This window comes from Hyalella azteca, unplaced genomic scaffold (assembly GCF_000764305.2).
Source record: "Hyalella azteca isolate HAZT.00-mixed unplaced genomic scaffold, Hazt_2.0.2 contig10176, whole genome shotgun sequence".
NCBI classification, from domain to species: Eukaryota; Metazoa; Arthropoda; class Malacostraca; order Amphipoda; family Hyalellidae; genus Hyalella; species Hyalella azteca.
The window spans coordinates 34,097-48,072 of record NW_025940222.1 but is presented as its reverse complement, the minus strand read 5'-3'; the positions used below and the strand labels follow the sequence as shown (position 1 = coordinate 48,072).

The window sequence follows — 13,976 nt, the reverse complement described above, 5'->3', positions numbered from 1 at the left end:
ATGGCCGAAAACAATTTTAAAATTCACTTTTCATCCGTTTTTAATGCACGACCGAAAAAATATTTTTGTTAGAGTTCGACGATGAAATTGATATGGTATTAAAGCTCAATTGCTTCATTCCGTAATATCGAATTAATATTCTTATACATGGAAATATTTTAACTGCATAGAAAGTATACGATTAATTTAGCAATGACGTTTTCCACTATATCTAAACAGGATTAAAAAAACTATCTTATAAATATATAACCAGGTTAGCTTTACGTTCTTGCATTGTCATATACAGAGCTGGGCAGCGCTACTCTGAAATGTAGCGCCGCTACCGCTACATGCTCTAAATGTAGCGGGCGCTACCGCTACCGCTACACCCACAAGATTGTAGCGGGTGCTACAGCTACAGTAAAATATATCGCCGCTACATTAGCCGCCACAATGGCCAAAATTATTGGAAATCTCTAAATATTTATTGTTCTGCTATTGGGATTTACTCATAAATATTTAATGATAATAAAACATTTTCAAAACATATCAATGCCACTTTATTGCAATTAATGTAACCGAACTAGTACGGGTTAGATACAGTAAATAAAAGTTACATTTATTTATATGTTTTACCTTCCCTACATAGATGTCTACTTTAATCTACCAATCTCAAAAATTATCCACGTATGCATATTGAAAATCAGTTTTTTATTTGTATATATATGTGGATTATTTTTGAGATTGGTAGATTAAAGTAGACACCCATGTAGGGAAAGTGAACCATAAAAATAGCTGTGTAAAAATAACTGTAAGCAAACTGAATACTATTAAAGTAAAATCTAAAGGCTTTATCTATAAATGTAGCGGTAGCGCTGTAGCGGCAAAACCTCGTATCGCTACTTACCCAGTTAAAATTTTGAACCGAGACCGGCGCCGGGTTTAGCCGGGCTGGTCGCGCTTTAGCAGGATGGAGCCGTGAAACTATAACCGGCCATCTATCCCTAAAACTGCGCTGCTCCATGGCTGATACAGAGACAAAATTCTAGCAGCTCGGCAGAGACGGAACTCTGCGCTGTTTTAGCGCTGGTACTTGGNTGTATCCCGCAACTAAAGCTGCTATTTACTACAACTTCAGTTACATCACTTCTTTCATTCGAGTAATCAGCTTCAATGTATAATAATTATTGTACTGTGACGAGAATTGCTTCAATATTCATCAATAACGCTTATGCTCACATTATTGACATGTTATTGGCCCCCCCAAACAAATAAAATTGAGAGTGGAGCACCCATGTTTTTATAATGGCTATCGGCAAACGCCATAGGTGGAGCAGCTATGATTTATACAGCTAATCAAGGGTGGCGTGTGTGGCGGATGGTATAGCTATATAGGGCTTGCTATTTAATGGAGTAAACCCAGGTTCTATAAGTCGGCGATGGTTTAGAATGGATTATTTACACATTGACGGACAATGAAGCATAGACAGGCATATGATTGACGAGACACAGATTGATTAGTTAACATGTGATATGGACGCTTGCCGGTGGTTGACTGACATACTGTAAATGAGAAGAATGGACTAACATTACTTAGTAACTACAAGGTACGGGACGATCCCGTATGTTACGGTCGGGCTTACATTGGTTTCCCCGACAGCGTGCACCATCTTTCCTACACCTATAACATGCCTGTGGCTACATTTGCGCTCAAACCTTGCGTCCATCAAAAACTTTCCTTCGTCATTGGTGAATCTTTGTTGTATCATGGGTGGCCACCTCTCACAGAAAATTTAAATAAAATGCTCCCGGTTGCACCTAGCCCAGATTAAGAACTATCGTCTGTCTAATAAATGCAATTTTTTCTCGTGAATATATTTATTGGTATACGAATAAATGTGGATGGCTTATCATTTATTTCATGGACGATAAGCACCAATCACGGACTTATACAAGTGTATATAGACGAGATTGGTATCTATAATCTAGGAACTTAATTTTCTTATTCCATATATATATATATAAAAATGTTTAATAAATGAATGCACAACAAATGTGACATTTATTAGGAAGACGATAGTTTTTAATCTCGGCTAGGTGCAACCGGCAGCTTACTTATTTTGAGTGATGATGATATAAAGGTAAAGTTCAAGTAAAGTAAAGTGCACGTTCAAATCATGAAGCAGTATATATTTGATAAAGTAATTTCACGCCTACAGTCGAAACGGCAATTACCAGAGTAGAGTAAGTACTCGATCACAAAAAGTTCCTTAGAAATAAAGTTCTAAGAATGATCATAATTGTGCGGGAGAGGAAGTCAGAAAACAATATAATATACAATGAAAATCTTCTAAAACAATGTGGCGTGAACTAGATTACAAGACATAATTATAAAAAAATATTTCAAATTAAATAAACGCCATTTCATGCCGGATTAATCCTCAACGAGAAGCGATCTATGAAGCCCCGTATCATGGCTTATCCGAACGGAAGAAAAAGGACAAATAATAATCAAGTACACCGGTTTTCAGTTTGCCCAGCATACAACATTCCATGGGAAGATAAGTTTATTCTACCCATTACGCGTTCACCATAAGACTATATCTTAGAGGAGCAAATGATGCAAGCAGCCGTGACAATCTATGCATTTTAAGTATCCCCCCTTAATAACATCTTATTAACAATTGCTACAAGCAATATTTATTCAAAGCATTCGTTACACTGACTATATTCATAGAGATCGCGCATTCCTTTTGTTAGATTAACAAATCAATCAATACATTCGCGTAAGAAAAAATATAAGTTTATCCCACCCCTTCATGCGAATCATCACAAGATTATATCATATAGGAGCACACGACGTAAAAAGCCGTGACAATGCAAGTAGCCGTGAAAATTAATTATATCTAAAATATAATAAAATTTTCACTTGGACTAGCACTAAATTCAGAAGCAACTGGCTATGCCTGAGAAGGTTCAACTATAATCAATTCTGGAAGCGTTGAATGTGATGGACCCGCGAAGATCTTTTCTCAAGCCACCTTTCGGACAAGGCCTGTATAGTGCCATCGGGCTCGTTCGATGGTGGATCAGGGGCAACAACGTGAGCCTTCGACCTCGTTGCACGACTTGGAGTTAGAATCTTGGTTGGAATTGGACGGTTTGCAGTCTCACTTGTTGCGTCATTCCTTCTGCCCCGATGCCCCAACCAGTCGATTGCTCCTGCAATTCATACAAAATTTGACGCAATTATTGGAAGCAGTATATATTTGGACTGGATGCACTTTCCGAGCGGTAACATACAAGTAGCTTTATGGCATCAAGTCAATTTAGATAGATCTGGTATATACTATACTAAGGCTATCTGGTATATAGTATAGTATAGTATAGTATCTTCGGCATTAAATAAATAGGCCTGGATAGGCCTGTCGCCGATTCTTGTACTTTTCTTGACTAGACTGGCCTTACGGACGGAAGATATCAGTTGTTCCGTAGGGTACAAGGCATTTTAAGACTGAACATATGCTCGTGCATGGCCTTGTCTAGTCTGTTCTTGAACGCGTTCATACTCGGAGCGTCAACAATATCTTCAGGGAGGCTGTTCCACATGTCTGTCACCTTTTTTGAACAGGGGTGTCACTTGGGCTTCTTTCCAGTCGGCCGGCAAAGTCCCTTCGATTAAGGTTTTTCGAAAGAATACTGTTAAAGGGCCGGCCAGAACGGTTGCTAATTCGTTGAGCAATCTAGGGTGGAAACTGTCTGATCCAGATGATTTGTTGGGATTCAGGGAGACCAGGCGCTTGAGAACCTCCTCTTCATGTATCTCGAAACTATACTATACTATACTACTATACGAAACTATACTATACCAAGGCTTTAATTCATAACTTATTTATCAATGACAATCTAGTTTTGTTAGTTTGACAATGTCATTGAATAGGACCCAGGGCGGCAATAGGTTTCAGAGACAGAAGGGCTAAGCCCACCTCAGGAGAGGCTAAGCTAACCTCAGGATCCCCTTCCAATTGGAATAACTTTTTTGGGGGCATCTTTAGAATTTGTTGAGGACTGAAACCCCACTAAAATAGGTATTAGGACGACACTGATAGGATTAATTAGACATTTATATATGCAGTCGAGTGAGAAGTTGCGAAAAAGGCAAAATTTTACTGACCTTTTAGTGCTAATCTAATTGCAGTTTTGACGTTGCCTCGCGGTTCCTGGCTGTACTCGGGTACTTTGCCTAGGGCTTCTGAGAAAAGAGTTGTACATTTTTAATAAAACAATTTTATGAGGGTTTTGCTCTCTAACTACTTGTCAATACATTTAAACTTTTTAACCTGGAGAATTGAGTAGCCATATATAGGCATTAGGTTTAAATTTCTTACGTTCAATGGCAACGCACGCTGGAGAGTTATCGAATTTGATCTTATATCAACCACAGGGATTTATATGAACCCTTGAACGGTATGCAAGCAACAGAGCAACAGATTAAATCAAAGTGACTTGCACCTTATATGTAACAGAGTCAATATGCAAGTAATAGCTTGAATTATAGTGATCTATAGGGGCAATAATTCAGTGGCTTCATGAAGCAAATTTATGGGAGGCTTCAGCCCACCTATAATATACTCAAGTCCCCCTAAATAATTTCATGGTCATATTCTTAAATTATTTGCCCAACTATTTATATGTTTACAAATTATTAGTCCAACTATTTATATGTTTACAAATTATTTGTCCAACTATATGGAAGGGCTTAGCCCGTCCTGCCATTAATACCTAGTAGCGCTCATGTGCTGATCCATGAACAAATGATCGAGTATGGTGAACACCCATAGATTATATTTACAACTTACTTTTGGCGGTTGCACTCCGTTTAACTCAGTGGTTCCCAAATTTACCGTGTAACTCGCAAACGAAGGCAAAACGAAAAAATTGTAAACATCACCGTTGCTGAGGTTAGGTATTTAAATACTAAGTTTCGTTCAAATTTATTCAGTAATTTGGGAAAAAATTCTTGATTACTGCGAATTTAGGCACGTATTGCTGTTTAAATCACGAATGAAGGTGAAATGAAAGAAAAACTCGCGAACGAAGGTAAAATCGAAAAAATTTCACGAGCCAAACATTACCGTTTGGTAGTTTGGACTGTAAATTCAAAATTTCGTTTGAATCTGTTCAGTAGTTTGGAAGAAATTACTTGATCACTGTGAATTTCGGCCCGTATTGCCATATAACTTCGGCAAAAACAAACTATGGCAAAATTCAAACAATTTTCACGAGCAAAACCTTAAAATTATTGTTAGGTCCTAATGAATACGTGTATCAAGTTTCATCGAGTTAAGTTCATTAGTTTGCGCGATATTCCTTGATCATTGAATTTGGAAATTTGCTGTGAGACCGGCCGGAAGTCCGGCCGTTAACTTGTCCGAGACGTAAACCCAGGAGAGGTTAAAAAAAACAGATCTGGGTGAAAAAACCATCGCAGGGAGTCATGATGTGCTGCACGTGTTGTGTACAAATCGTCAAACTAAAGTGCGAACATCTGACATTGACTTCGGACTACCGCCCCCCTTATCGCCCCCCTACCGCCCTCTTCTTCCTTACCGGCCCAAAATCTTTCCACCGCCCCTAGGGGAGCGATGCATAATCTTTTAACGATGATGTAGCCAACAGAGAGAATCTGTCGCTATTCTAGATATCACAGAATTTTTCACTGCTAACCGAGACCTGAACTCCCAACTCGTTGATCTAATCTTGCTGCTCTTGGCATTCGGTCATCTGGCCGTATTGTGAGCCTCTCCGGAATCGCAAGGAATACAATTTTCAACATCTACCCATGCTGAAGATTGTTTATTAAAGTTCAAAAATTTTTTGCAAGTCCTTAGGTTGGATAATTTTTTCCAAGAGCAGAAGTTGTAAGATCTACATATGTCACGATCATATATATTGCATTTATTTATATGCCTTGCCTCATACTGACATATAATGACTTGATCATTGCATTCATCGGGCTCTGTAGATGCCAGCTCGGCGTATGCCTTAACCTTCCTTTATATTTTCGACAGTATAAACTACACCTGAGATACTTGCTGCTAGTCCCGACCCTTACCTGGTTCATTTTCATCCGACAATACCTTCTTATGAAGATCTGTATTCCTATGTCCGATTGTCCATAATTCTCGAGCCTAGACCTAATTATTACTTACTTTCGGATGAAGAACCACTTATTCTGCCATTGCTGCTAATTATCCAAACTATTGCTAATTATCCAAACTCTACTATCAACGAAAGATAGTCAACAATAATGCACATAACTTTCAGTAAAACAACACACTCCAATCCAGTGCAGCTTCATTAATCAAACGACACCTACTATACAAACTACACGACAATTTTCACTGACATGCACGCAGTAACAACAGGCACTCAACAAGGCCCATCACGACAAGAGCAACATTCATCCCACCTCTCATAGTCTATACCAACCGCATTGACTTCCATACACAGTTGAATAGGCCCCATCCCGTATCTTTCCGAGCATAACTTGGTTGGGGGTGGACAGAGGGAGACTCGTCACGGCTTTGGAAGATTTGGTGGAGGAGTGATGGTAGTTGGAGGTTAATTATTCACCATATTCAAATATTACGGTAATACTTCGAGTGGTACTCGAATTCGTATGTGTTCTCCTAGGCATTCCTATTGCTGTTCAATACTTTATACCTGCGAGGCTCGCATCTGTCGTTGTATTGCTCATGTGAACAGTCTGACTCATAAAGTGCTTTCGTGTCGGAGACGGAACTTGAGACTGTATGACGTGGCAATGCTCGCTGGTGCGGTATGAGTCCCTTAATTAAGGTCTAACTCTTGTTGAACGCTCAGTTAATACCAATTGCCCAGTGGGGCAGACCGTGTGAGTCATGTGACCAAGCTGGGCTAGCGTGTAACGACCGTGTTAAATATCGGAGAGTGAAAAACTGGAAGTGCTCTTACTCTTTACTGAATAAATGTTTGGAAAACAGGTTACATAATTATCAACTCAAGTTAATGAATCAGACAAACTCTATATTATTTGATGTGAGATTTTATAGTACTAGAGCTAGTAGTTAGTTAAGATAAATGAAATAATATGGTTAGTAATAAAGAGTTTGGGCTAATGGGTAACTGCGCTGAATTATAAAGACTTCAAGAATAGGCTGAATGACTTCAATAAGTTCAAATCAGTTTTGTAACGAAGGATTACAAAGAAAAAGAAATAGCAGAAGAGAAACAGGCGCACAAAGAAAGCCATCGGTCAGTCTCAGGAAGCCAAGATGACACCGACCATGGGCGTCCAGCAATAGGAGTCAAAAGATAAGTGAATTACATAAGTCATGTAAGATACATTTATGTAAATAATTATAGATTATACTTAAGATTAAGATTAGAATAGATTATACTAAATGAGTTGCTACTTTCGTGTTTCGATTGTCCTCATAACTTAGGGGAAGACCATTTTAGTGGAGTCATAGCATTGTTGTTAAGAATTATTTATGGGGCTCAGTAAGTTCAGTTGCCTGCGGAGTACCAGCTAGGTAAAAAGTCAGTGAGGTGTGAACTTTCACTAAATGGTAAGAATAGCCACTTTATTGGCATTGTGAACAGATCTCGGAATGGTGGTTCTGATAGCTAAACAATAAATGTAAATGTAACTAGAAAACAATAAATGTAGACCAATTTCTTCCCGAGGCGTTTTGGGGCAAAAGCCATCACCAGTCACGGGCACCACAACCAAAAAACACTTTTGGTTTTGTGTCGCCCAGGGTATCGAAACTGTTCACAAATTTTTCATAGATTCAATTTAGCCTATAAAAATAAAGCGCTGGAGAGGAGGATGCGAAACCGTTGACTCGCAAAATCTCGGTTAACTACTGAGTGATCTTTAAACCTTTATATAATTTTATCATGACAACCGATTTCAATTAATCCGGATTGGTTGTGTATATTGTTCATCCTCGTAGTAACCGTTTCCTAAGTTAGAATGAAAATTGTCGAAGAGGTTTCAAGGCAATGCCCTGCCAATTCCATTAGGTAATCACAGTCGCCATGTGTGAAAGAGTCAACGAGTCAGACTTTGCTCTTCGACCGTTATTGACCACCCTCAACCACGTTTTCTATCCACTCTTTGAAAGGATGGACAGCTGTGTAAATTGTCACTGGCGGATCACAGCCCGCTCTGTCCACGGAGTCCACGAAGGCGGACACAAAGCCGGACACAGCCCAGCTCTCTTCGGCGTCCGTGCCGAGGTTTTCCATGTACGGCCCTTCTGATGAAACCCCAACCAGCTTCTTGTTTTCTTCTGATTGGATATACGAAACAAACAATAGTAAGTTATCAAATAACGTCTATTGAAAGTTAATGAACAATTTTAATATAGAAGAGTCAGAAATGACTTTCATTATCATTTGAGTGTGTATTGAGTTGTATGACTAGGTAGAAGCCACAAGGGAGGCATACGGCATGAATGTAGCTGCTTTAGTACAGTTATTATACAGATTCACACAATCCTCTGTAAAAACGATTGACTGCATCATATTAGTTTCTTAAGCGAGTACCTTGGGGAAATACTTTTAGAGATACACCAAGTGAGTACTTTAAGTGAGCACTCGTTATCCTTCCGAGGATAATAACTCTACGATTTGTCAAGACAGTTTCCGGTTGAAAATATGCGGGTATTCCCAAAATCCTTAAATTCGAACCCTCAGAGGTCAAACCGAGTATCTCACTCTGCCGAGTGTACTTTTCACTCTTATGTGCGCCTTCATGTTTCCTATCCTCTTGGAATTGTACTTCGATAGGTTGTTCAGGTTTCGTCTGTCATTTCTCGTTACTTATATTTAAATCTCATTCGTTTTCACATTTATTTTTACTACTGATTGTCCTTGTATTCAATAAAGATTTTACCTGATGACGGAGCTGGTCACCGAAACGTTTTTATTGAAGATACGATGAAGTTACGTGGCTTTTTATAGGCTTTTAAACTCTTAGCGAATTTCATACCACAATACTTGAGCAGTATTGATAGAGTAGCGATTCCCAAGTTTCATGAAGTATTGTGCACGAAGCATTAATTCAGTTAAAACGTTGTAGGAGAAAGTGGGGTATAATAGGACAATATAAATTAAATTAAAAGTACATGATTATTTCCCATAATAAAGTACAAAATGCAAAAAATAATACACATTGAATCACTTGTTAAGTTTTCAAGTACCTAAGCAATGATTGGAACTTTCATTGACTATAAATAATAAAAATTAAATAAAATGCCCCTCCTTACCCCGACGCGGGGTGTCCGGAACAGTCTGTGGAGTAAAAAATTAGGGACACTTCACCGCATTGTACAAAATTAGGGACACTTCACCACATTGTACAAAATTAGGGACACTTCACCACATTGTAATGTCATCAAATATACACTCAAATATCAAGTCAGAATTTTGTCTTTTTGTTGCTCCGCGTTTCATAGGGTTACTATGTATGAATTTAATGTCGTCCACACTGTGTGATGTTAAGGTCAGCTGCATCAGGATGTGCAGAATTTAAGTACAAGTTTTACGATTGAATTGATTTTATTAATGTATTGTAATGAATGATGATTTCCAAAATACGATTGCGAACTTCTTTTAGTTAAACATGTATGTTCAACAAGGTTTAAAATACATGTTCAACTAAAAGAAGATTTATGTTACATGTTCAACATCGTCAAATATGTAACAATGCATACTTGCTGCGACTCTTCCTCTTCAGGTGAAATATCTTATTCATTTTATAGTTAGGTTGGAAGAGCCTGTTCTCTTTTCCATCTTCATTGACATCTCTGCGTCTCCTGACAGCCGTGCTTGTAAACCATTTTAGAAACTCCACTTGATTCAGTGATACTCCATAGAGGAGTCATTAATTACAGATTGAATGTCTTCCCTTATTGTTCGACCATCAATCAATCTTCTTACTTTCTTACTCTCGTTAGTTTTTGGCATAGTGAACCAAAAAAATCATTACGTTGCTTTATACCAATAAAATTTTCAGTAATATTTCTTAAATATATTGGACTCGTGAGGATCATGCGGACACTGACAGTGTGCCCCAAACTACCTCTCCGTTTGTACCCTCTAAACACCATGCGCCCCAATAAACGACCGGTCTCTTTGCACCCCTAAACATCATGCGCCCCAATAAACGACTTGTCCCTTTGTAGCCCTAAACACCATGTGCCACAAGCGACCTGTCCCTTTGTAGCCCTAAACACCATGTTCCACAAGCGACCTGTCCCTTTGTACCCCTAAACACCATGCGCCCCAATAAACGACGGGTCTCTTTGCACCCCTATAAACACCATGCGCCCCAATAAACGACCTGTCCCTTTGTAGCCCTATACACCATGTGCCACAAGCGACCTGTCCCTTTGTAGCCCTAAACACCATGTTCCACAAGCGACCTGTCCCTTTGTAGCCCTAAACACCATGTTCCACAAGCAACCTGTCCCTTTGTAGCCCTAAAAACCATGTGCCTGTCTCTTATACACATCTCGTTNCAAACAGAAGCCTAGCTTAAATCCCGCACTCAGTCCCCAACCCCGTGAGATTGTTAAAAGATTGACCAGTTTCGCTGTGTTATTCTAGGCCGATTTGTCTTTCATTTATCTATTTTATATTTTAATGTCTGACTTTGAATTTTGGATCATAAAATCATTAAATTCACTTTCTAGAATATCGAACTGACGATGGAGCTGGACCCCGAAAAGTTTTCCTTCATAAAGTTATGGTGAAATTCTGTGCCTCTTTCTTTTTTTCAAATTCCTTATTCCTTGGTCAAAACAAAGTTATTTCAGTCAGAGTCTGCTGTTAATGCTACAACAAATGAGCTGTACAAACCAGGGATTTGGAGTTGTTGCGGGAGCCTTCCCCATTGAAGTTTATGCAAGCGGGGTACATGCTCTCGCTGAAGATCAACGGTCTCTCCAGCATCACGAGAGCGAGGTCGTTGAGCGGAATAAGGCCGGGCTCGTAGTCAGGATTAAGTATTATTTTCTTCACCTATTTATGGGCACAGATATCAAGTTTTGGTTAGTGCTTCTCATCTGCGTTACCGTGTGATGCTACGAGAAACAGAGTTGTACTGAGCACCTGCCTGGGAAGCTGCCCACCTTCCCACCCGGGCTGGGGTGGGTGGGTAGGTTTCAGCGAAAAAAACCGAGTTGCAACGAAAAAACAGGGGTTTTTATAAGGAAAACCATAAAGTGAAAGGTGGATTTAAAAAAAAAAATTAAGAATGCATCAAATTGATTTAGGCTTCGAACTTCAAAACGATAATAATGGATAAAAGCTACGAAGTAAATACGAAGTAGTTTTCTTGAACGAAAACAGTAACAGTCATTTCATATGTATACTGCAAGCCGCTATCGAAAGCCTACATTTATTTGAGTCCTAGAAAATCCCATGCATTATAAAGTTTTATTAATGATACTAGGTCCGCTAACTTGCTCTACAGTCATTCAAACCTATCACAATATGATATCAAAAAGTGACCACCAGAAATCTCCTTCATATCAAAGCCCATTATGTGATTTTGTCTAAATTGTTAGCAACTTTTGTCACATCATAGCTAGAGTTCATAGAGGTTTTGGAACTATTTTATATTAGCCCTACCTGAACTATAGGTTTTATTTAAACTTCAGCATTGATGTTAATTTAATCTAAATAGTGTAGTTTCTCACTATGTAACAGAAATACACAAACATTAGCCCTAAAAATAATTATTTTCTCAATGCTATTTACATACACTATGCCTTTTGAGACTATAACTTTATATTTGATATTATTTTTTTATTAATTAGCTCAAAAGTTCATGAATCAAGTTTTAATTGCTACATAATCAGCCCTAAATAAAAAAATAATTGCTACAAGCCCAGAGTCAGGTGTGTGAAATGTGGGAAGCTAGTCCTAGTCCATTTATACATTTAACCATTTGATAATTTGGCTTGTGAAATAAATTCATATTTTGAAATTCTTCAGAAAAATACTGGTAATGAAAAAAAAAGTTCAAACAGTCAAGGTAAGTATTGTTTTTAAAAACATAAGCACTTTTGCAAGTGGGTTTTTTGCACACTTGGTTTTGCTAAGAACATGTGTTTTTTTTGCATAATTTAGGTTCCTAGTTAGCAGCCCTCGTTATTAGTAGCAATACACATGCCTGGAAATTACTGAGCATCTACTAAAGTAAAAGCCTCAAGGTTTGACAAAAATTTTGAGTGCTTAGTCCGATTTTTTCAAAGTTACGGAAAAATAAATGAAAAATGTTGTTTTAAAATTTAAATGCTTGAAAAATATGAGTTTGAGAAACAAGAAAATCGCATAAGTGGGTTGGTTGATTTAAAACATATTTTTGGCATTGATTAGTAGTCTGACACAGAGTGTCAGTAGTTGTGATATAGTGATATAACACTGTAGTTGTGATATAACACTGTTAAATAGTGATGCAAGTTAATAATGCATCACTAGCTCATTGTTTAATAAAAATTTACAATTAATTGATTAAAAGCTATGGTAAATGTAATAATGGTTGATACTTGATACTCTCGAGCATGGAATTTTTAATAATCAACATAATTGAAAAGAACCTTGAACTAGGTATAAATAAAATAAGTGAGAAAAAAAACATTTTACCCATTTTGTACGAGTTTTTCAGTAAAATTCCGGGTTTTTTATTAAAACCTGGGTAGGTGCAGCAGTTTAAAAATTATCTTTGGTTTTTGCAACCCTGACGAGAAGGCATAGTTCCGTAAACGAGAGCATAAGTGTCAACATGAAATTCAAAGAAAAGTCGCGAATAAGAAAATTTTTTTATAAAATGCACAGAAAAACGGTAACGACGACTAACAATCATCATTTTAAGAAGATAAGTCATGAATTGAGAATAAAAGCTTACGGATTTGTTGTTACGCGGATCCCGAGTGAGCTGAACCTTCAGGTCACGAGGGTCCATTGTCTCGTTTCGGCTCTCCAGCGAACTGCAGGACACAGTTGATGAATAAAATTACTGTTTGAACTGAAAGCAATGAGTAAATATTGAGGCACATGCGCCACTGATGCCGAAAAATAATATTCAAAATAATTTTTACGCATGCTGAAAAAGTGCAATTTTAGGATGGAGAGAAGTAAAAATATGGAATAATTATCTACAATCATAAGTATGTTTTAACTCCGAATGAATGATTTGAAGCGTATCGATAGCGACAATCTCCGACTGTCAAACTATACTCGACTATCAGGGAAACCAACCATTGCAAAACTGCGTGCACGACAAGTTAATAGAATGCACTGCATATAATTTAGTGTATTGCTATTAATTCTGAACCAGGGGTCGGTTAACTCAAAAAGATGATTATTGTTATTAATTAAATACCAGTGCTAGATAGAAACTCAATACAGGCAACGGGAAACATTTGCCAACTATTAAGTTGGCAGAAGCTTGTGGTGCTCAAAATTTTATTTAATCTGATTACTCCGTGTCCCGGAAAGACAACTCGTGATGAAGCCACAGGACTATCAGATTAAAATGCTTTAATAATCAGTAAAATAAGTGAGAGTACCGGGCGACGCAGTGCGCTGCCGTCAGCAGCCACGAGTCGCTGATAAGAGTGGCGCTGCACTCGTAGCGCTCCCGCTTCTTGAGCCCCAGCAGCCACGGGTAGAGGTTGCGCCGGGCGTTCCCTTTTCTGTGCTTGCGCGGCTTCCGTCCACAAACTGCAAAGGACAAATGAAAAAAACAATCCACAGCCCTGATCAAGCAATGGTTTGTTAAGGTTATTCGAGTGAGAACGTAGAAGGTCGAGTAATTATATTCAAAGGGCTGAAAAAGTTTAGCTGTAGAAAGGTACGTCTAATTTCATTAGGAATTTCACCTGCCGGAATGTCGAGAGGATCAAGTTATTCCACTTCTTCTAAGTAATTAAACA

General features: G+C 38.3%; 1 long non-coding RNA gene across 1 annotated transcript; it reads right to left on the bottom strand.

Moving 5' to 3' along the window:
- Positions 1–10,898: 10,898 nt before the first annotated feature.
- LOC108668656 lies at positions 10,899–13,761 on the bottom strand. Its single transcript, XR_001930609.1, has 3 exons — positions 13,611–13,761; positions 12,947–13,028; positions 10,899–11,055 (listed from the first exon to the last, which is right to left on the bottom strand). It is a non-coding gene; the product is annotated as an uncharacterized LOC108668656 (long non-coding RNA).
- Between the last annotated feature and the right edge of the window lie 215 nt (positions 13,762–13,976).